Source organism: Mauremys mutica, chromosome 11 (genome assembly GCF_020497125.1).
Source record: "Mauremys mutica isolate MM-2020 ecotype Southern chromosome 11, ASM2049712v1, whole genome shotgun sequence".
Taxonomy (NCBI): domain Eukaryota; kingdom Metazoa; phylum Chordata; order Testudines; family Geoemydidae; genus Mauremys; species Mauremys mutica.
Window position 1 is genome coordinate 51,714,413 of NC_059082.1, and position 23,772 is coordinate 51,738,184.

Genomic DNA, 23,772 nt, shown 5'->3' on the forward strand with positions numbered 1-23,772 from the left:
CCAGCCCAGGTGAGCGGGGCCTGGATAGCCTCTGGCTAGTGCTCTCCCCTGCATGCAGCAAAGCCTGCTATGGGAGGTGCTGCAGGCCCTGACCCAGGGGCATTGCAGAGCTGGAGAGGGGCAGGGCTGGAGCCGCCTGGAGCATGGGCAGAGCTCTGTGTGTGGTATTCCTGCCACCTGTCTGTACTAGGCCTGGCTTTCCTGAGCTGTCGCTCAGTGACCCAAGAGCCAAACTTTCCATAACTGCCGAATTTGTACAGCAAAGAACACGCTGGCTTTTGGCTCCAAGCACCAGGAGTGCTGACTGAGCAGGCTGGGAGTGCAAGGCCACATTGCTGCACGGCAGGATGCAGGATGCACACTAGAGGGCACTTCAACCTCAAATTCCCACAATAGGAGAAGTGTGGAGGAGCTGAGCACATGTTGCTTTACTGCAGGCATCTCCTCTGCCCACTCATTGGGGAAGGGTCAGTGGGTGCCCCAGCTCACCAGGAAGGGCCAGCTCATACCATGTCCTGCCAGAGGGTGATGAAGGCAAAATCTCCTCCTGCCGGACCAGGGTGTTCTCCATTCCCAGAGCAACCCTCTGTGTTGGCATCCGGTGCTCCTTGCCCCTGGTATTAGGAGCTGTCCCGGGGCTGGGGAGGCAGCCTGTGCATGGTAGGGGCGGGGCAGTTTGAATGTCCCACATTTTGCACATGCACCATTCCGGCAGATACAGCTGCTCTCTAAATGGTGATTGGCCCCTCCAGCTCTCTCCAAGCTGTTCACAGAGCAGTGACCTCTAGGCTGGCGGTGCATGGCGCATACAGACAAATGCCTCGCTGGAGGCCCAGCAGTCCCCCGCCTGGCAAGCTCTCCAGGCACCGTGTTCTCTCCCAGACGAGCTGGGGGCTGTAACGGTCAGTGTTATGGCCTGCGGAATTGTAACACATCTAACCCGTTTTATCCTTTGGCTGCTGGGGGTTCACTTCCTTTGGACCAGATTCTGCCAACAAGATGCAGAGCATTTGACTCCAGGGGTAGTGTAATAGAAATCAATGGGGCTCGCTGTGGAGTAAGATGCCACTCGAGAGGTGTAAGCATGTCAGGATCTGGCCCTTCATTCACTCTCTAATCCTGTTCTGGAACTAGCCTGTCCACGAGATTCTGTTCAGTTGTAAAGTGACCTGGCATCTGAAGAGTTAACACAAGGGCATTTGGGAACCAGAGGGGGCTCTAGCAATGGTAAGTAGCAGGCACAAACACTGGGCAAAGGGGCTAGTTTAACCCTTTAAATTCCCAGCAAATGGAGCCTCTCCGCCCCCGAATAAGTGGCTGAGCTCAGCAGTTATTTTCATGCCTAATGAAGAGGTTTAAATCTGTAAAAGTGACTGGAAGCTGCATGTGGCTGTTCTGTTGGAGTCTGGGGGCTCCACAGACACACTTTCAGGAGGTCTGGGTTCTCTCTCCCTGGGCCCCCTGACTAGAGGCCCTGTCCCCTCCCAGCCCACACAGCTTTAGAGCAGCCAGGGCTCTGAGGGCAGACTGGACTGGCTGGCCGTGCAGAGCGCCTGGGGCTGGGTCAGGGCTGAGACATGCTCACAAATCCGAGTGAGTGGCTGAACTGGAGCTTCCTGGCGATTATTTGGAACTGAAGGTCATGTCACATGTCACTGTGCGGTAAAGTTTTGGATCTGATCTGCTACCTCAGGATCAGGAGCTATTAATGTTCTCCTGCTGCTAATATGGCTGGACCAGGGTCCAGCTAGCCCATAGTCTGCCTCAGCAAAAAAAGGCCAATGTCCATTTAAGCCAGTGATTCTTCAGAGGAAGGCATAACCCTCCCCCTGCACCCCATAACTATACAGTATATCATGGGGATGGGGGTCTTCCTGACTTCAGCCAGGGATCAGTCTATGCCCTGAGGCATGAGGATGAATTAACAGTAACCCTCAGCACTGGCATGGCACCATTCATCTGTAACCATCACAGCACTTTGCAAAGGTGAGAATCCCCATTGTATTGAAGGGAAAACTGAGGCACAGAGCGGACATGTGACTTTCCCAAGGTCACATAGGGAGGCTGTGGCAGGGCCAGGCAGAGAACCCAGATCTGTGACTCTCCAGCCGCCTAGCCCTATGTCCCATGCACTGAGCCACCCTGCCTTACATCATTACTACCCATCAAGCCCACTCAGCCTGTTCTCCCTTGAAACATGCAGGTTAGTGCATCGTTGCACTAAAATACCAACCAACCATTTCCCTTTAGCCCTTGGAGATGGGCTGCCTCTTCGTGTGATGGGGAGGGTCGGTACTGAGGCGGGGTGGAGGGGCACCCTGGTAGAGATGGGAGGAGTTGGTGGAATTCTGCAAAGGGCCCACTGTCTGTTTGGGGTTGGATCACTGAAGTGTTTTGCAGGCCTTTCTCAACTCCCCCCTCCCCCCCCGCCCGCGCGGCTGGGGAACAGTGAGCTCAGGTGTGGATCTGGGCTGCAGCATGACCAGGCTGTGCTCCCGTCTGCTGTCCCCCACAGTTCCTACAAACTCTGCTCTGCGCCCATCTACCAGTGGGGCTGAGCTGTCATCTGTAAGCCGCTCCCGTGCTGCGGACTCATCACCTGCTACTGCTTTCTGTGAGCGGGAGGCAGAGAACCAGGGTGAGTAATGGCCGGAATAGCAAAGCAAACCAGCTCACTGCTGTCCTGGTCAGGGGGCTGCCCTCAGCCCACACGCAGTCACGTCCCAGGAGATGCTGGGGTGGATGGTTTGAGACTCCAGCACCGAGACAGGTCAGAAGGGGCATAAACAGCTGTCAGATGGGATTTAAAGTTAGCGCATACAAGGCTCCACTGATCCCCCAGAGAACATGGCCTCCTGCTGGAGGTCAGTGGCACTGTCCATGGGACACCGCCCTGCTCTGGAGGGCGAGTGAGTGACTCAGGATTTGCATCCTGGCTCGGCAGTGCTGAGGCCAGGGATAAGGAGAGCAGGGAGGCAGGTGATAATGAGTCAGCCTTAGCGGGGGCATGCCAGGAGACATGGTGATTCAGAGATTCCAAGGCCAGAAGGGTCAGTCTAGTCTGAGCCCTAGAGAACACAGGCCAGAAAACATCTCCAACACGTGCCTTAGAAGTGCTGAGGAGAGGAGGTAGCTAGATCTGAAGTGAGCAGGGCCAGAAGGGGGCAGCTGGCTCTGATGCCCCAGGACACAGGATGTGGAGCAAGCGAAAGCCCCCCATCATCTGAGTGGGTGGTGCATGTTGGACTGGCGTCCAGTCACTCTTCTGCTCGGTTAGGCTGTGCGGGCTGGGCAGGGGCTGGTTGCCAACACTGTATTTCAGAAACTGTTTTCTTAGCTTCCCTGCTCCACCCCTCCCCTGATATTGTTGTTGTTATCATCGTTATTAGTATTAATACCAATAAACAGGACTCACCTATGCTAACCAGGGCTATTTCTTGCTGCTTTCTGCAGCACTCCACCACTCCTGATCTTCCTGCATAGAGAGGAAGACGTAAGAGACGCCCCTTGTAAGGGGCTGTTGGCTACCTTAGTGCAGGGGGATTGTTCAACTGGAGCTGGGCAGCCTGCAGCTCCTGGTGAGCGTCCCCCGCCCAGTGCAGCAGATCAGGGGGCACCACTGGCGGAAAAGGGAACGACCACATCTGAGCCCAGACCCCATCCCAGCAGCACCCTGGCAGGAGGAGTGTCTGTGCTCAGAGCAGGAGCCTGCCTCCTAACTTCCATTCCTGGGGCTGCCGAGGACGCCCTGGGTGAGGGCAAGTCGCCTGGAGCCTGCGTTGCAGTGGGGAAAGCCCCTGCAGCTCCTGTGAACTCTGACAGATTTAGGGTGCTCAGCACCCATGAAAACCAGGCCCCTTTCCCCTCTCGATTCCCACGTCAGCAAAATGGGGGAAAGACACTTGCATCCCAGGGAGGTTGGGAGGTTACTGCAGGTTTGAGATCCTCAGAGAGGAGGTAGCAGAGAAGGAAAGGTCGGTGAGCAGTGGGAACTGTTACAAAAGGCTGGGTGTGATGGCTGCCACCTCTGCTGGCACCAGGCACCTCCAGAGCTGAACGCACTAGTCTCTACTGCTTGCCCTGAAGTGCTGGGACCTGTGATATATGCACAAGCTCTACAGATCCAGCAGAGAGTGGGATGTATGACAAACACTGGCCAGTGGGTTCTACTGGTAATGTGTAATCCCATGCTTGCTCAGAGTGGTGCTCTGACCCCCTCTTGTGATGGCTAGGGCCCCTAGAGCAGGGGTGGGCAAACTATGGCCTTGTGAGCAAACTATGGCCCACCAGCCGTTTTAATCCCACCCTCGAGCTCCAGCTGGGGAAAAGGGTCAGGGGCCACTCCACACAGATCCCAGAAGCAGTGGCATAGCCCCACTTCAGCTCCTATGTGAAGGGGCAGTAAGGGGGCTCCACTCTGCACACTGCCCCAGCCCGAAGCACCAGCCCTGAAGCTCCCATTGGCCAATGGGAGCTGCAGGAGCAGTGCCTGTGGATGGGACAGCATGCAGAGCCACTTGGCCACGCCTCCGCATAGGAGCTGGAGAAGGGACATGTTGCTGCTTCCAGGAGCCACTTGAGGTAAGCACTGCCTGGAGCCTGCACTCCTGAGCCATCCCCCACCCTCCAAACCCCTCAGTCCCAGCCCAGAGCGCCCTCCTACACTCCAAACTCCTCATCCCCACACCCTGAACTCCTCATTTCCGACCCCACCCCGGAGCCCATACCCCCAACCATAGCCTTCACCCCTTCCTGGCTTGCACCCCAACCCTAATTTTGTGAGCATTCATGGCCCACCATAGAATTTCTATTCCCAAATGTGGCCCTTGGGCCAAAAAGTTTCCCCACCCCTGCCCTAGAGAATAATGAGCCTGCTATAGCCTTTGCTAGCGGACATGTTTTTTATAGTTCATGTGTTTAGCTCCAGGGGTCCCAGGTTTGATCCCTGCTGCTGACGCCCATGTCTGGATCAGCGTTACACATAGTTCTGATGTCTGGGCTGAGTTACGTGTAGGGGAAATTCCCACTGAAAATTTCCAACAGGTTCCAGTTGGCCAGCTAAGTTTTGGGATAGAGCAATGGATCTATGGGGCTACTGGGGTTCCTGGTTCCGCTAACAGAGACCCGCCAGAGGACCTTAATGGCACCTACTGGACTTTCCCTTGGGGTCTTCTCTCTCCCATGTGTTTCCCCTCTAATCAGTTTTAGTTTGTACAGCCTCTGCCAGCTCCCTTCCCAGCCCCACGCCTGGTCTGTGCCCATCCCTATCCATTTAAGGGGTAGCTATTCCTCAGCCGGGGTACTGTAATATACCTGGCAGTTTTTAAATTCATTACTAGAACAATGGATAGATTTATTCCAAGAGTAACATGCCTTCTATATTCCTTGGTACAGATTCACTTCGAGGTCATCTGTCTATCTCATTCCATGTCCCTGGGGTACTGCCTGTGTTATTACCAAGGCTGAGGTCACTACAACAGGTGCCAACTGACCAGCAAGATGCCTTTAGGTTCTGTCCATACCGTGTCTTGAACCCTGATCAAAGTTTCAAGCACCTGTTTGCTAGTGCACTCCCTAACCATCAACGCCTAGGACCACTATTGCTACCACAGTGTGGGCAGGAAGTTTCGTTAATAACTCTCCTGGCTGAAACTGCTGAGAGACTGTACTAGAGTCTGGGTTTTATAAAATGGTTTAGGTGCAGCCTCAAACTGTGTTAGGTGGAAAATGTGTTTGAAACAGCACTGGTGAGAACATGGGCTTCGTGATCAGGCCCCTTTCATCTCTTTGATCTTAATTGGTTAATGTTTGTAAAGTGCTTTGAAGATGGAGTGCTCTATGCGAATGTTAAGTGCTGTTATTATTATTATTATTCAATCTATGCATGACCCACATGCCTGCTCCATAGCAAAGTACGTTGTGCAGGATGACAGCCCCAGCTGCTGCATGAGAGCTGCTCAGGGGAGAAATTGCTAAGCTGTTCGGGGCTGAGCTCCGGTTTAATTGCTCTAAATGAACTGCTTGGCTCTGCAACCAAGAATTAGCCACTTCCTGGAAAGATTCTGGTGCCCAGGAGAGGCAGCCTGCAAGGCCTGTGTCTGTGAAGAGTGAGGAGGGGAACGTGTCACTCAGCATGGGGGTTAGCCAGCCGGAGTGACACCAGGAGGGCTGGAGATGCAGGTGCAGAGGATTCACTATCTTAGATCAAACTATTAGTCTGGTAGATGCAGGATCACTGGGCAGCTGGCTAGGTGCATGCTTGGCTTTATTCACCATCCTCTGTGCAGGGGAAAGATGCTTTCCTGACCTCTGTGGAGAGGAGTTTTTGGCTATAATTACTCTGATCTTATCCTTGTTGTGACCAATATCACATGAACCAAGATCAAAGCCTCTTAGTACTCCATGCTGTACATGCCTAGTAAAGATCTCTGCAGGCCCTGGGGAGCTCGCGGGCTGAGTAGAGATAAGGCACAGAGAATCACAACTTGCCCGAGGTCACACAAGAAGCCTGGGCAGAGCAGGAAATGAAATCTGGATTTCCTGAGGGCCATTCTAGTACCTTCACCTCAAGGCTAGCTCCTTTTCCAGCATGCTTGTATACGCAGCTACTCAGACCTGAATTAGAAACAGCTAAACACTTTCTGATCTAGAAACAGCTAAACATCTGGTGAACCAATCATAGCCACCCCTTGAAACACACCAGAGGAGGAGGCTTATGGCAGCACAGAATGGGGGAACAATTATACAGATGTGGCTAAAAAAAAAAAGTGGACCTCTTCCCTCCTACCTAGGGGGTCTGGCATGTCTCTGTGCTGGGTCTAAAATGATTTGATCTTTCAATTTGCTCTCAGAACTTTATTGTTTTCCTTCCAAGTAGCAGACAGGATGATCTTGATTCAAATCAGTGGCTGGGTGGGGACCTGAGAGGTTGGTTATCAGCAGAACATTTATTGTCTTGTGATTAAGAGCAGGTCCTCAAGGAAACCATTTTGAAGCACTTGGAGGAGAGGAAGGTGATCAGGAACAGTCAACATGGATTCACCAAGGGCAAGTCACGCCTGACCAACCTGATTGCCTTCTATGATGACATAACTGGCTCTGTGGATATGGGGAAAGCAGTGAACGTGATATATCTTGACTTTAGCAAAGCTTTTGATATGGTCTCCCACAGTATTCTTGCAAGCAAGTTAAAATAGTGTGGATTGGATGAATGAACTATAAGGTGGATAGAAAGCTGGCTAGATTGTCGGGCTCAATGGGTAGTGATCAATGGCTCCATGTCTAGTTGGCAGCTGGTATCAAGGGGAGTGCCCCTGGGATTGGTCTTGGGGCCGGTTTTGTTCAATGTCTTTATTAATGATCTGGATGATGTGATAAATTGCACCCTCAGCAAGTTTGAGGATGAAACTAAGCTGGGGGGAGAGGTAGATATGCTGGAGGGTAGAGATAGGGTCCAGAGTGACCTAGACAAATTGGAGGACTGGGCCAAAAGAAATCTGATGAGGTTCAACAAGGACAAGTGCAGAGTCCTGCACTTAGGAAGGAAGAATCCCATGCACCGCTACAGGCTGGGGACCAACTGGCTAAGCAGCAGTTCTGCAGAAAAGGACCTGGGGATTACAGTGGACGAGAAGCTGGATATGAGTCAGCAGTGTGCCCTTGTTGCCAAGCAGGCCAACAGCATATTGGGCTGTATTAGTAGGAGCACTGCCAGCAGATCGAGGGAAGTGATGATTTCCCTCTATTCGGCACTGGCGAGGCCACATCTGGAGTATTGTGTCCAGTTTTGGGCCTTCCACTACAGAAAGGATGTGGACAAATTGGAGAGAGTCCAGCGGAGGGCAACAAAAATGATCAGTGGGCTGGAGCACATGACTTATGAGGTGAGGCTGAGGGAACTGCGCTTGTTTAGTCTGCAGAAGAGTGAAGGGGGCTTTAATAGCAGCCTTCAACTACCTGAAGAGGGGTTCCAAAGAGGATGGAGCTAAGCTGTTCTCAATGGTGGCAGATGACAGAACAAGAAGCAATGGTCTCAAGTTACAGTGTGGGAGGTCTAGGTTGGATATTAGGAAACACTATTTCACTAGGAGGGTGGTGAAGAACTGGAATGGGTTACATAGGGAGGTGGTGGAATCTCCTTCCTTAGAGGTTTTTAAGGCCCGGCTTGACAAAGTCCTGACTGGGATGATTTAGTTGGTGTTGGTCCTGCTTTGAGCAGGGGGTTGGACTAGATGACCTCCTGAGGTCTCTTCCAACCCTAATCTTCTATGATTGTATGATTCTATGGAAGGTGGTTTAGTGTGTGTGGGGGGGTCTTTTTGCTTCAAATTGCGTTAGTAGCTCCCTCAGGCAGGATCCGAGCATGGAGAGCATAAGGAAGGCTAGTGTGGTTTTACAAGCCCTTATCTTGTGTATATTTAAGTGCAGAGAATGTCTTCAATGCCAAGCTGCCTTGCAATTTTGCCTGTCTCTACAGAGGAACAGAAACAAGCAGGGTGAAGCAGGTGTTTGCATTTGTCTCTGCTTCCGTTTAAGGTGCCTAGTCATTTGCCTGATGTATGATTCCGCTCTTCAGGCATGGTTGGCACATGAACCGCCTGTTTGGGGAGGCTAGTCCCCAGCCCTGCCCCTTCTGCCCGAGGACCCTCCCCTCCCCCTTTCCCCTGCCCCTTCCATCTCCCTCTCCTGCCAGAGTCCTGAGCCCCCCACCGCAGCTGCCAGCTCCCCCTGCCCCAGCCCCAGGGGGCCCCAGCACTGGCCTCCACTCCCCAAGTCCTGGGCCACAGGCCAGCCAGCCCTAGCCCCAGCCTACTTTGGGGAAGAGGAGCAGCCTGCCTGGGCTGGGGCCACGGAGGAAGTGGCTGGAAGCAGGAGGGGACCTCGGGTTGGAGTGTGGGTGGGGACGGGGCTACGGGTGGCAGTTTTGGGAGGCTCAGCCTCCCCTGGCCTGCGATACCCTTCGCCTATGGAGTCAGGCCATGGAAATCAGAGGTGTCAGGATTTGGAGTCAAGACACAAATTAGATGTGTTTTATCCTATGTATGAATTGCATTGGTATCCGAGCTAGGCACAGGCTCTGCAGCAATGGAGGGTAATCTTGGTTTGGTTGGAACCAGTTTCCAGTGGTTGGAACCAGCTTCCAGTGGTGTGGGCAGAAATTTGGGTCACAGTCCCAATCCCTATGTCCCCCTAAGATCCCAATGGTACAACCGCTGGGCCTAGAGTCACTCATAGTCAAAACAACCAGCTGCTCTTAGCCCAGGTGTGGCAGCCTGTCTGTGTGTGCTCCAGGGGGGATGGGGTTGTGGCATTGCTCACACTCACTTTGACTGGGATGGTCCTGAGGCTGAGGAAGAGGCATGGGCATGAGATGTGGGTTCGGTCCCTGGCTCTGCCACAGACTCTCTGTGTGACCATGGGCAAGCGGTATAATATCTCTGCCATCTGTGACATTTCCGTTGTCCATGTCAATTGTGAGCTCCTCAGGGCCGGGGTGATCTCTGGCTAAGTGTTTATATAGCACCTAGCACAACAGGGCCCTTGATCAGATGCGACTGCCATAGAAATAACAACAACAGATGCCCATCAGTGTGGCTTGGAGCAGGGGACTGCACAGTGGGATGGATTGAAGGGGACTGACTGACCCAGAGAAATCATGAGGCTCCTGACTTCTCAGCTACATGGGGGCCAAACGATTGCAGCTCTTAGTTCACATGGGCCTGGGCTAGAAGCCTCATCCCAGCACAAGCACTGCATGGGGATGCCCAAGTGCTGAAAGCGCCGAGTCATCCAAGAAATGGTTGTTTGGCAGCGCCTCTTTTGCCTAGTGCAGACCGACCCTTGGTGTCATATAGCAGCGCTTGGCAATAAATTAAAGAGAAGTGTCAGATCTTGATTCAGCCTCTTGGTTTAAAGTCACTCATAAAAAACCTAACTGCTCTGTGCACTAAACCAGACTCAGATTAGAGCTGAGGGAGAGATCTCCTGTAGGCTTTGGGTGCAGGAGCAGGTCCCAGCATGGGAAAGCACATGACCCCAGGGTGGAGTTACGGGGAGGTAAAGAGAAACTCCCTCCTCCCCTTCTCCAGCAGGGTCCTCCTCCTCCCCTAGTCAGGCTGCTTCCCTTAATTCAGGAATGTCTATGGACATCGCAGGCCTTGCAACAGTGCGTGGAACAGTGAATGTTTTGGCTAGGAAATGGCTGAAGGGCCAGGCAATGAGAATGACAAAGGAACCATGATTTGCACAATACATGCGCTGGGAGCCATCCGTTTCATTATTCACTGGAATTTGGATAACAGGCGGAGGTCACAAAAAATGTTCCCAAAGCCTGAACACGTCAGCGGATTTTAACACCAGTGATGTTCCCAACACTCCTGTGGCGAAGTGCTTAAACCATTTCAATCATCCAATTGGGGAAGGAAACAACACCATGCACATTAGGGGCTGTCATCAACTCACCATCCTGCAGCATCCCCTGTGACATGGTGTTTCAGCAATTCTGCCTTGCTCTCATCCCCAGGACTTCAGCAGTGAGCTTGTCTTCCAGCAGGTCACACTGTGGTTCCATCCCATTATCTGTGTCCCAAAATAATGGCAATCAGCACAACATCTTCAACCCCTCCAGGGCTCCTTGTCAGTCCCAAGCTTTTTCCAGGATGCTGGCTACCAGGTCCCTCGCAAAACCCCCAGACCAGACAAAATACAAACTAAGCAACTTCGACCCATCTCAGACTTGAGCCTTTCATCCATCTCACGTTCCTCCCAGTTCCTCCCAGTTCTTGACTCTTCTACTGAATGCTAACCCACAAGGATCCCTCCCTGGAACCTCACTACTTGTTCAAGGCCCATCACAGCAGCTAACACTACTCCTGTACATTTCCCCACAGTTCTTCCTCCAGCTGGCTTCAGACAGGTCCTTCCCATAGAGAAAGCACTCCAGGCCACCTCACTCCTGGGTCTCCACCACCCCACCACTCTCAGCTCCTTCCTTTTAACTCCTCCCTGAGCCTGACACACCCTCCAGGTGTAACAAGGTGCAGCTAATAGAGCTCTCAGGCCTTCTCAGGGGATGTGGGGTTTATATACCCCCCTAAGAGAGACCAACCACAGAATGTGAATAATGAATAGAATGAATCATTTGTGGACAACGCATGGCGTGAAAACGATTGGTCCAAATTTTTCAGCTAATACTTACAAAGAGTGAGCTTTCAAATGAGTTGCAAACCAAACACAGGTCTGCATTTGTAACAGATCCAGTGCCATGTTCTCAGTTGGGGGAAATCCATGCAGCTTGACTGACATCAGAGCAGTGCCAGTTTAAACTGGTTGAGGAGCTGGCCCATTATTTGTAATGAATAGTTTGACCAGATCTGTCAGTCATTCCAAGAATGGTAGGGTGGGAAGGAGACAAAAGGAAAGAGAGGACTTGTCTAGGGCTTGCTCAGGAAGGACTATCTAACTGTCTTTCATCTAATTGTTATCTACATTTATAGGCAGAGCTTGTACTACCACCTCTAGTTAAGATTGCCCTTATAAAAGACCTTCTTGTCGGCTGTTTGAAAACGTTACCAAACTTCAGCTGTTTGGACTGAAATTTTCCATGCTGGGTGTCTGCCTCAAGATGAATTTTCTTTTCAAGGTTCAGCTAAAATGTTCCAGTCATTTCTAAGAACAAAATTAGGGGAAAGGTGTTGTTTTGCTATGTTAAAAAGATCTTTTAGCTCTTTGATTGAGAAGCTTGAGAAGGTGGGTCACCTTTTTGCCATCCCTGCAAAAATCTGCCCAAATTTGGGCAAATTATAAACCTTTTTCGAAAAAATCTCTCTTTGCACATGCTATGTAGAGACTTGTCAGACTCTCTGAAGAGTTCATCTGCATTGAGCATGCTCCAGCCCAGGGATGCAGCTGTTGAGTAGGTCTCTCCCTGCAGTTGCTGCTCCCAGGTGCTGGGGAATGCTGTGGCACCAGAACTGGGAAACTGTCTTTCCTGTGCTCTCAATGGTCCCCATGCAAAGTGTGTCTCTCTTCCCCCTTTTAGTGCAGATCCATATAAAGGATGACAATCTATTACTGCTGCAGATTACGCCTATAGCTGAACTGGCAGAGGTCTGTTTGGTGGATCTAAAAGTGACCATGTGATGAACCATATGGGGGTGTCAGCATCATTTTACATGATGGAATTTGTTCAGTTTGCTTTTTTAAAAACCTAAGAAATTACACACATAAAACTATATTGAATAGTCACAAGTAAGGTGGCAAAGTCAAGCACTCAAAAATTAGGAAATGTGATAATTAAGGTAGTCTGTGCAACCTTAATACTGTGCCCCTTGTGTGTATGCATTATGCTAAAGTCTTTAAGGACATGATCAGATACTATTTTTTCCACAGGCCCCCTGCCTCATTCAGAGCACAGAATGGACTGTGAATGGATCAGAACTAGGTAGTGTAGGAGGCTGCAATCTGTAAGACTCCTGTTCCTTTGTTGCAGAAGTTGGAAGATATTTGGTGACTGAGGCAGGAGACTGTAGGAAGAGAAAGGAGGGCCTCATGATTAAGGAACTTGAATCATAGAAATGTAGGGTTGGAAGGGACCTCAAGAGGTCATCAAGTCCAACCCTCTGCACTGAGGCAGGACTGAGTAACCCTAGACCATCCCTGACAGGTGTTTGTCGAGCCTGTTCTTAAAAAACACCAATGACAGGGATTCCACAACCTCCCTTGGAAGCCTATTCCAAAGCTTAACTCCCCTTATGGCTAGAAAGTTTTTTCTAATATCTAACCTACATCTCTCTGGCTGCTTTGCTTCTTGTCCTGCCTTCAGTGGACATGGAGAACAATTGATCACTGGTCTCTTCATAATAGCCCTTAGCAGATGTGAAGATTATTATTAGGTCCCCCCTCAGTTGTCTTTTATGAAGACTAAACATGCCCAGGTATTCAACCTTCCCTTACAGGTCAGGTTTAATAAACCTTGTTATCATTTTTGTTGCTCTCTTCTGGACTTTCTCCAATGTATTGAGTTTCTTCAAGTGTGGTGCCCAGAACTGGACACAGTGCTGCAGCTGAGACCTCACCAGAGCTGAGCAGAGCATGACAATTACCTCCCGTGTCTTACATAGAACACTTCTGTTAATACATTGCAGAATATTAGCCGTTTTTGCAACTGCATCACATTGTTGACTCATATCCAATTTGTGATACACTATATCACCCAGATCCTTTCCAGCAGTACTATTGTCTAGCTGGTTATTCCCCATTTTGCAGCTATGTGATCAGGGTGGATTTGCTTTAAATCAAATTGATTTAAATCATGATTTAAATCACTAGTCAGGAAGACTTGATTTAATCATGGATTTCTATATAAAAGTGCATTCTTGTTGGTTGGTATAACCTTAATATATTCTTCACAACTCAGAGATAGCTGTAGGTTTCATTTTTAGAAGGTACATAATATACATTTTAAAAGTGATTTATTTTGAAAACTTTTCAGATTAGTTTTACAGCTATATAAGAAAATGAAAGATTGTTTGGTTGTTTCATTTACCAAAGGTAATTGAAGCAGATATTTATGAAGTCATTGGGAGGTGAACTATCTCCAGTTCAACAGGTTAATCATTAATACTTGGAGGATTTTCTTGCCATGCTGTATTAGGAGGAGAACATCACCAGACAGACATTTAAATGGTTTTATTTAACTAAAACAACAACTATGTATTCTGGATTTTTTCTTCAACAGCAAACACATAATATTTTAACAAAACAAGCATATGAATTTTTGAATGTAGTTGAACATTCAAGTTTTTTAAAATCAGGTTTGTTTTTGTTAAAATAGTTTTTAACTAAAATAGTTAGATGAAATATTTAAAAAAAACACAAAAATTAAATTGACTATGTCAGCCACGTCAACATGAGACACTTAAAATATTGGGGACAAAAGGGGCAGTGACGTTAAAGTGCTTTAACGTGGGCTGTGTACAGGCCGGAACGGCCACTTCTTATGGTACCGTTGTACCGGCCCGTATTGGCCCACTTTCACCTCTGCCCTAGGATGAATTTCATCAGGCCCTGCTGACTTGAATACATCTAACTTATCTAAATATTTTTAAACTGTTCTTTCCCTATTTTGGCCTGCATTCCTTGTCCCTTATGAATATTGTTTTGAGTATCTGGTCACCATAAACCTTTTTAGTGAAAACTAAAGCAAAGTAAACATTAAACACCTCAGCCTTCTTAAAGTCATCAGTTCTCCTTCCATACTAAGTGCAGGACCTACTCTGTCCTCAGTCTTTCTCTGGCTCCTAATGTAGTTAAAGAACCTCTTCTTATTGCCCTTTTTGTCCCTTGCCAGCTGTAACTCATTTGGGGCCTTAGTCTTTCTGATTTTGTCCCCGGGTGCTTGTGCTGTTCTTTTGTACTTCTCCATAGCAATCCCTTCTTGTTTCCACTTTTTTTTTCATAGAATATCATGGTTGGAAGGGACCTCAGGTGGTCATCTAGTCCAACCCCCCCCTGCTGCTCAAAGCAGGACCAATCCTGATTTTTGCCCCAGATCCCTAAATGGCCCCCTCAAGGATTGAGCTCACAACAGTAGGTTTAGCAGGCTAATGCTCAAACCACTGAGCTATCCCTCTCTTTCTGAATAACTGGCACCCCCAAATAACTTGAGTTCTGCCCCCCATCTCCTTTGAGCAGGGGATTGCACTGCCTGAGCTGCGCCTCCTGCTGGCCATTCGCAGCTGTGGTTGTGGCTCACTGCATCTGTCCAGGAACAGAGAAGCTGGGCGACACTGCGCCCACCAACGGGTGTCTCCTGCAGAGACAGCGAAGCTCATCTCACCCTTGCTCTTGAGTCCTACAAGAGCGTGACACCGCTCCAGCCAAAACAAACCCAGCCGCCCCCCGCTTAACCCCGCCCGTGAGCCGAGGCGAGCCCGGGCCTTTGGCAGCCGATCCAGGCGTGTGTGACCTACATCCTCGGACGGGCGAGGTGAGAGGAAGGCGACGGCGCAGGAGCGCTAGGACCCGGCGGGCTCGGCCCGCCGGGGGCGGAGCCTGGGCGCGGCGAGGAAGGAGGCCAGTGGCTGAGCTCTCCCGGCAGAGACGGGGCGGGGGGACGTCCCCAGACACACACGCCCCGAGCCAGGACAAAGCGGGGAGCTGGCGGTGCAGCTGGGGCGCACAGGGATCCCAGGGGCGAGGCGGCTCAGAGACCGTCCCCCCAGGGGCCGGGGGGCGCCGCGATGGAGCGGAGAGGCGGCGGCGGCCGGGCTGCGCGGCTGCTGCTGTCCGGGGACCAGCGAGGACCCCGCCCGGCGCCGGCAGCTGTAGCAACCCGGGGCGCTTGCCGCGCCTGAGCCGCTCCCTCCATCCCCGGCCCGGCCCGCGCTCCGGACCCGACCCGGCGGCAGCCCCGTGCCCGGGGCCATGAGGACCAGACCCCCCTAGCGGAGCCAGGCGAGCGGCGGAGGGGGCATGTCCCAGCCCCCCAGCGAAGCCAGGCGAGGCGGAGACCGAGCCCCGTCCGGGGGCCCCCCAGGGGCACAGGGAGCGAGCCCCGCCCGGGCACGCAGGGCCGATCGTCGGCGGGCGAGGAGAAGGGAAGGCGAACGTGTGTGAGGGAGCCGGGGGCTCGCCCCAGCCCCCACCCAGGTAAGGCCGCGCTCCGAGCCACCCTGGGGACCAGATCTCCCCTTCGCGGCGTGGGTGCGGGTCCAGGTGGCGCCCAGCCGGACAATGCAGCGGCAGCCCCTCCCTCCGGGCCGCCGGGAGCCCCCAGCCCGGGCAGGGCCCTGCTAGGATAAGGAGGTCGCTGGGAGGCTGGAGACACCCCCCCCCCCGGGCGGTCTGTCTGTCCCCCATTGTGCAGCTGCAGGCGGATGCTCCGGGCGGAGGCAGGTGCAGGGAGGGTTGGGCTCCCCTTCCGCAGCTCGCTCCAGCCCCCTGTTGTTCGTCTGAAGGGCCCTTTCCTTTGTGTCTCTCCTGTGTGCAAAGCCTAGTCCCCCCTCCCCCCCTCAATCGCTCCCGGGGGGCGGGGGGGCTGCCTGCGCTCGGCGGCACCAGCCCCAGGCCAGCCATCCATAAGGGCTCTGCCTGCACGCCCTAAATGCGCTAGATCGGGGCTTTGCATGGGGACGGCGCGAAGCCTCCCCCCTGATTGTCCTGCTCTGGAAACCGCCCCCCCCCACTACTGGCATGGAAATTGACATGGTGGGGAGTGGCGGTGAAACAGGGATCCAGCCTCTCCTTTTATCAATGGATGTCGATCCCGCCTAATCCTGATTTTCCCCCCTTCACCTCAGGTGTCCCTCCCCCTGCCCTGTAATGGGTACTGGAGTAAATACAGAGCAGCATCGGGTATGGCTTGGTTCGGGCTGTGGTTCTGTCTGGCCGTTTAGGATGTCAGTGAGCTGGTAGCAGCACCAGGAGCAAATTCTATTGTCCCTCCACCCCTGAGCTCTCCCAGAGCTGGCACAACCTCAGCGTTTGAATTGGTCTCTTCCATCCACTCACTGTAATCTGTTAGTACCTGTGTATCCAGGGGCCGGTGTTTGAGGTGACAAGTTCCCAGCAGTGTCAAGATCCTACATATTATGCACACCTGTCTCCCACAGCAGCTTTCCTCTTTGCCACCTGTACTTCTCCTGTGAGTTTAGGGTCCTTGTAGCCAGTTTTTAGGTACAATTCCCCCCGTACCTCCCCTTGTTGCCTTAAATCCTCACTGCTGTTCTAGGAGGGAATCTTCAGCGCTGCCTAGGGCTACTTATTTGATCCCTTGTTTACCTCCCTTCTGTGAATTGCTGAAACTTTCTGTCAGATTGCTGCATGGATTTCAGGGCTTGGCTTTAGGCGGTATGGGTGTGTGTGTGTGTGAAGAGCAGGAGGAGGGATTATATTCGGAAGTCCCCATATATCATGCACTGCCTCCTCTGAGGCTTTCTAATGCTTCCAGAAGTGCTCCAATGCCAAAGTGCTCCAATGTTTGTGCTGTGAAACCCTCCTGGAAGAATCTTTTGCTATTGGAAACACTGTCCCAAAGATGGCCTGTCCTCCACCCCCAGGTAGGTAAGTCAAAGTGCCGAGCTGGCAATCTCTCTTGAGGGAGGAGTGCCGATTTTCAGAAGGTGGCATATCCCCTCCCTCCATAGGTGCAGAGCAATATCTCCATCATTACACACCTTGAGAACTGGCCAGGGCTGTTTTCTCCTGGCAAACAACATGCTGTACATACTAGTTAATGGAGCCATTTAACAGCGGTCCTTGTGAGCTGAGGAGATAATATCTTGTCCTGGTGACATCTCCTGATGTCATTGGCCTTAAAGGGAGGGGGGGGGTGTGTGGGGGGGCGTGACTCACCTGCCCTTTGGGCCTCCCAGCACCTTCTTTAAGCATGGCAGGGTGATCACCTCCTGGGACATGTGTCGTAGAGCTAGATAGTTCTTGGTTTCCTCTCACTCGGTTCTTGGGCTCAGCCTTTCCAGGTGGCCCAGCTATTCAGTTGCTTGGGGTAGCTGGTGAGACAGGGAACGCAGCTGGTGTGGCTGTGACGTGCGTGGCCATTTATTTTCATTTCTGCCTGATGGTCCTGCTGTTGCTGGAGTCTTCTCTTCCGGCCTGAGTGTGCTGCTTGTCATTCAGCTTTGCCTGTACCCTAGGGATGGCATCCCGGCTTGGGAGGGGACTAGAGCCCAGTTGCTTGATTGTGCTGTATTGTCAAGGAACCAAATGATCTCAGCAGGGATCAGTTCCTGTTGGTAGCTTATAGAAACTCTGAACCAGAGATGGAAACAGAGTGAGTCATGCTTGAAAGGAGTTGGAGCCTGAGTGGCAATGGAAATCCAGGGGTAAGGACTGGTGAAGAGTTTAGTGGGCTTTAGTTTTCCAAATGTGCCTTTTGAATAGTCACTGTGCAGTGGAGCCGCGAGGGAGAGCATGGCTGTAATGGCTCCTGAGGACAGGAGAGTGATTTTGCTCTGGAGTGATTGGTTGAGGACTGTGAATAGAGGTGACTCTGTTGACTTGACGAAATTGATTGCTGGGATGGAGCTGATGGATTGGGCTAGAAAAGGCAGGAAAAATAAAAAGAGAAAGAGGAGCAAGAGGCCATCTCCAGTGGCGAGATCGGAAGCTAGGTAGTGGCAGTCCAAGTGGCAGGCAGTGAAGGGGTGAGCTGCCCACCTGAACTGGACAAACAGAGGGGCGTAGCAGGAAAGGTGAGAGCTGATTGGGTTTTGTTTTTTATCTTCATTCTTAGCAGGATGCAGTGGAAAGAACCTGTCATTGAGCTAGAGTCTAGCTCAAGAATCAGCTCTGCTTTAGGAAGGGTGAGCGTGACCCAGTTGAATACCCATTGACCACCTACTCACCATGTGGCCAAATTGTGTCTGCAGAGGGTAGAAGCAACTCAAGGTGCTCAGAGGCCAGGGTTGCTGACCTACCAGATGGACAGCAGGGTGCATGATGTGCCTATATGGGGCTGGATCCTCAGCTGCTATAAATTGGCATAAGGCTTTTGTTCTGATTGCTGTACTAGCTGAGAATCTGGTTCATGGCATCTAGAGACCTGCTGGAATGGGCCTGCCAATTACCTTCAGTTGAAGGCAGTGTTGGGATGGAAGGGAGATCAAAGAAGCATGAAGAGATAAAAGGTAATAATTGGAGATATACCAATCTCCTAGAACTGGAAGGGACCTTGAAAGGTCATCGAGTCCAGCCCCCTGCCTTCACTAGCAGGACCAATTTTTGCCCCAGATCCCTAAGTGGCCCCCTCAAGGATTGAACTCACAACCCTGGGTTTAATGCTCAAACTACTGAGCTATCCCTCCAGGGAGCCACCATCTGGCATAGGCTGAGCAGGATAATAATTCCTTCTAGACCAGGGGTCGGCAACTTTTCATAAATGGTGTGCCGAGTCTTCATTTATTCACTCTAATTTAAGGTTTCGTGTGCCGGTAATACATTTTAATGTTTTTTAGGTCTCTCTCTATAAGTTTATATATTATATAACTAAACTATTGTATTGTAAAATAAACAAGGTTTTTCAAAATGTTTAAGAAGCTTCTTTTAAAATTAAATTAAAATGTTGATCTTACGCTGCCGGCCCGCTCAGGCTGCTGCTGGTCTGGGGTTCTTTCACCTAGGCCAGCAGCGGGCTGAGCCGGGCCTGGGTGGCCAGGACCCCGGCTGGCAAGGGTCCGGCAGCCAGAATCCCAGACCAGCAGCGGGCCATGCGGGGCCAGTGGCTAGGACCCCAGACCACCGCTCAGCCCACTGCCACTCAGGGTTCCATCCGCTGGCTCCTGCCAGCTGGGATCCCGGCTGCCAGACCCGCTCAGCCCGCTGCCGGTCTGGGGTCCCGGCCCTGCCCACATACAGTTGGTACCTACCTTCTCCCTGGTTCTGGCCCATTCTCTTCCTCTCTCTGCACTGAGCTGAGGGTGGGAGTGGACCGAGCACAGGGCAGGGAGTGAAGGGTCTGGCCAGGAGCTAGAATGAGGGAGGGGGCTCAGGGTTGGGGCAGGAGGTTTGGGTGTGGGGCACTTACCTGGGCAGCTCCCATCTGGTGTGAGGGGTGCAGGTGGGAATGTGTGGGGTGTGTGTGCAAGAGCTCCCATTTGGTGCTCAGGGTGGGGATGTGGGGGGTGCAAGAGTCAGGATGTGGGGGGTTCATGGGGGGTGGGGGGGATGGATATGTGAGGGGGTGCAAGAGTCAGGGCTGGGGGCATGTGAGGGGGTGCAGGTATCAGGGCGGGGGGGGGCTGGGTATGTGGGGGGGTGCCAGAGTCAGGGCTGGGGTCGTGGGGGGGGTGTGAAGGAGTCAAGCAGAGGGCTGGGTGCGTATGAGGGGGGTCAGGGCTCAGGGCAGAGGGCTGGGTGTGTGTGTGGGGGGGGGGTTAGGGCTCAGGGCAGAGGGCTGGGTGTGTGTGTGGGGTGGGGGTCAGGGCTCAGGGCAGAGGGCTGGGTGTGTGTGTGTGGGGGGTCAGGGCAGAGGGCTGGGTGTGTGTGTGTGGGGGGGACAGGGCAGAGGCCCCCCCCACTCCTGTGGCCCCCAGCCGGCTCACCCACTCGGGGCCCCGCGGCGCATTGCACGAGCGCAACTAGCGCACCCCAGCAAGAGAGTCCCCTCTGGCTGTGTCTGGAGGAGCCGCTCCGGAGGTATGCGAGCTCCTCGCCCAGGGCTCTCTGCCCACCACCGATTCCCGCTCGCCCGCACCTGCTACGCACTCAGTGCCGCCCGGCCGTGGGGCTCTCCGCTCCTCCCAACTCAGGAACAGCAGGTACAGGTCCCTGGCCACGGTTGGATGCCTCCTCCTGGGGACGCTCAGCAGCCGGCGCTGCTGCTACCGCCGCTGACCTCTCCCACCTCCACTGCCCCCGCCTCCTGTTGCCGGGAGTCGGGACTGGGTCCTGCAGCGAACCTGCTCCCCCGGCGCGCTGCCAATCCACCATGGCCACCTATACCAAAGCGGCCCAGGTGAGCGGGCCCCTCCGCACCCCCGGGCAGGTCTCCTCGCCGGGTAAGGGGATGCGGGAGCCCATGGGCAGGCCGCTGAGGTGTCTCCTCTCTTGGGGGGCGCGTGCTCTGCCCCTCACTGGCTGTGTCTCCTCGGGACTCCGGCAGGCAGCAGCGCGCCGTTAAAAATTGTCTCGTGTGCCATCTTTGGCATGCATGCCATAGGTTGCCGACCCCTGTCCTAGACTGAGCAAATCTCTCTGGGCGAAAGAGAGAGAGTTGGTGCATTGGATGGATGTTGCTTTTACCAGGTGCAGAGAGAGCTGGGTGCGGGGTGATTGGAGGAGGGATGTTGGATCTCATGAGCTGTGTAAAGTCTCTTACAGAGACTTGGGGCATTGGTGGGCATGGTAAATGGCAGCACTAGTGGCAGGCACTAATAGGACATGGCACCTGGGATCTGCCTGTAGATACTTAGAAACAAGGCTGAGGTTAGGGACTTTGTGCGCTGAGATTCTTCTAGTCCCACATACAGGAGGATAGAAGAGCCACAGTTTGTGGCTCAGGGGAGGGACCGAGTTTATTAGGTTGTGGGGAAAGGAGGGCTCTTAATCACTGCTGGCAATGACAGCAAAGAAGAGTTTTGGAGGCTGTTTAAATTGGGCGCAAGAGGGTGGGGGAAGGGGGGGAGCTGGCAGGTATAGAGAAGCTCTCTAGTCAGACAATGGACATCATCAGCTGGGGACATCAGAGATACAAGTTCCACGGCAGTATGTATCCAGTAGAATGGGCTAGGATTGCCCTGCGGGAAGGGTAGGGCGAGGACAAGGAGGAATAATCCAATAAGGTATAACAAGAGTTTCGGCAAAATGGGCTGTCCTGTTACAAATCACAGCTACTATCAGCTGCAGATCAGCTGGGATGTTTGAGACATACCTGGGTGAGCTGGAAAGGCTGGGATTGGGGTAAGATCTCAACACCACAGGCATTTCTGTGGTGGGTAGGGAACGATTAGCGAGATGCTCTGATGAACTATACACAGGGAGCAGGGCTATAGCCTAAGGATCCACGCCACAGAGACTGCTCGAGGTGATAAGAGTAGGAGACCCAAACCCATGATGCAGGTCACAAGAATACACATTTGGTAGTCAGCCTCTACATCAGAAGAGTTCTGGTGAGGTGTCCTGGTCATCAGTGCAAGTAAAGAAGAGGTCAGCTACCCTGATGCTCCATCACAGAAGATAATGGGCGAATACCTATCATGGGAATACTCTTCAAGGGTGGTGAAAGTGAGACATTGCCAGAGAAGATGGAAGAATTGGGGGTGGTGGGGTTGAAAGAAGACTAAATGATTGCGTTCCCATAAATCACCAGCACTGGAAGTCACTCTTCAGAGTGTGCTAAAGAATGGAGAACTGAGCTAGTAACAAAGATTCGTAATTTATCATTAAAAAGTGCTGAGAAGCCGGAGGACTGGAAGGCAGCCAATGCTGTGTCATCTCTATAAAAAGGTGCCATACTAAGGGTGTGCTTGGAAATAATAGGCCAGGGAAAACAGTAGAGAAAAGCTATGGAAGAGAGAATTGCAAAGCATTGAAATGAGGGTAATAGTTTAGGGATGGCTTCCATAAGAAGAAAGGTGTTTGTCTCACCTGTTAGCACTGAATGATCAAACTAGTGGGTAGAGCAGAAATGGTGGAGATCAGTTATTTTCTCTTTCCAAAAGCTTCTGGGGAAGAGCCTCATAAGATGCTATTCAAGATCCCTGATAACCATGGGGAGAATGGTGAAGTCCTGTTGCTGATTAAAAGCTGACATGAGACATGAAGAGATCTCATTGGAGGGAAACATTACATATGGATGCCCTAAGGGTCTGTACCAGGACCCGTATCCGATATATTTATTAACCTAGAAACGGGGGCTGGGTTCCAAAGTGGAAAAATTTGCTCCCAACACAGAGAGCAGGACTGAGAGCTCACATACACCAGTGTAATTGCATTAACTACAAAGGAGTCACACCAGATTTACAGCGGTGTATGAACTGAATCAGGCCCTATATGGTTTAACTTAGTTCAGAGGCATTATGAGGCAGGCTCTCCAGAAGAATCTGGAAAAATCAGGTGATATGAAATTCAGCATAGAAAAATGCCAAAGTTGTGCCCATTGGAAGGAACATAGGACAGTGCCCTGTTATCACAGGCAACCTGATATTCCTGTCAAGGGATCATTGAAACTACTCGTCCACTCCTTGAGGATCTGAATTGGTTGTAACTTCTACAGAGAATTATCTAGGCATCATTGTGGATAACACAATGAAGGTGCCTGCTCAATGTGCAGCAGCCATGAAAATGGAGTGGATTAGATGTTAGCGTGAGATAGGAAGGGGATGGAGAATGATGCAGAAAATGTTATAACATCATTACCTTGAACAGCGTCGCATTCAGATTTAGTTTTGTCTAGTGAGTGCCACGTGCGTGCTCCTAGTTCATCATCACACGAGAACAAAAGGTCACTGGAAATTAAAAGGCAGCGTACTTAAAATGGATGAAGAGAGCTGCTTTTTGAGGGGAAGTTGTGGAACTTCCTGCTACAGGATATCACTGATGTAAACAGGCTAGAAAGATTAAGGCATGATTAGACCTTTATACAGGGTGAGGAAGATGGTCTTGGAATGAGACTCAGTCACTGGATAGCCAGTCAAGCAATCTGATTTCCATTCCTGGCTCTGCCACATGCTTCCTGTGTGACCTTAGTCAAGTCACTTAATATTTTGTTGTAAAATGGGCATAATACTTCCGTACCTCCCAGGGGTTTTTTGAGGATAAATCTTTTGAGCTGCTCGGATATAGTGACAGGAACTGTATATGCGCCAAGACAGATAGAATAAGAATAGCAAAGTTTGTGACACTGGTTATGAGGACTCTCAATCCAAATGCCTCATGACATCAGCTTGGGTCAGGAAGAAATATTGTCCTATGGTATATTGCGTCTGTAGATGGTCTCTTTGGGCAGTGATGGTTATACCATCCTCTGAGTTACCTGATATTAGTGATATGGACCATTTGTCTGCCTCAGTGTGGCAATTCCTATGAATCGGCCCGTGTACAAATATCGAATCTCCGCTGAGATACAGTCTAGTCATGTTATCTATATAACATGACCTGTCCTGTGAGTTACTCTGCTGCCCGCTGTACTGCTCATGGCCAGCCAACCTGACCATTAGTATCCATGACATCTTACTGACCGGGCTTTCATGATACCATAATTATGAACTGAAGGGTTTTTTTCTCCTATGCTCCTAATCAGTTAATTAAGTACAA

General features: G+C 51.7%; 1 protein-coding gene across 3 annotated transcripts in view; it reads left to right on the forward strand.

The window, feature by feature from the left end:
* The window catches only part of SBK1 (SH3 domain binding kinase 1), a 79,621-nt gene that overhangs the window by 16,256 nt on the left and 39,593 nt on the right, over nucleotides 1–23,772 (forward strand). Inside the window, exon 1 of one of the 3 annotated variants that reach the window (XM_044980974.1) lies at nucleotides 15,098–15,651. The exons of the other annotated variants lie outside the window; for them this stretch is intronic. The gene's annotated coding sequence lies outside the window, so the exon portion shown is untranslated. Of the gene's footprint in view, nucleotides 1–15,097; nucleotides 15,652–23,772 lie in introns of those variants that run through there. 3 annotated transcript variants of the gene reach the window in all.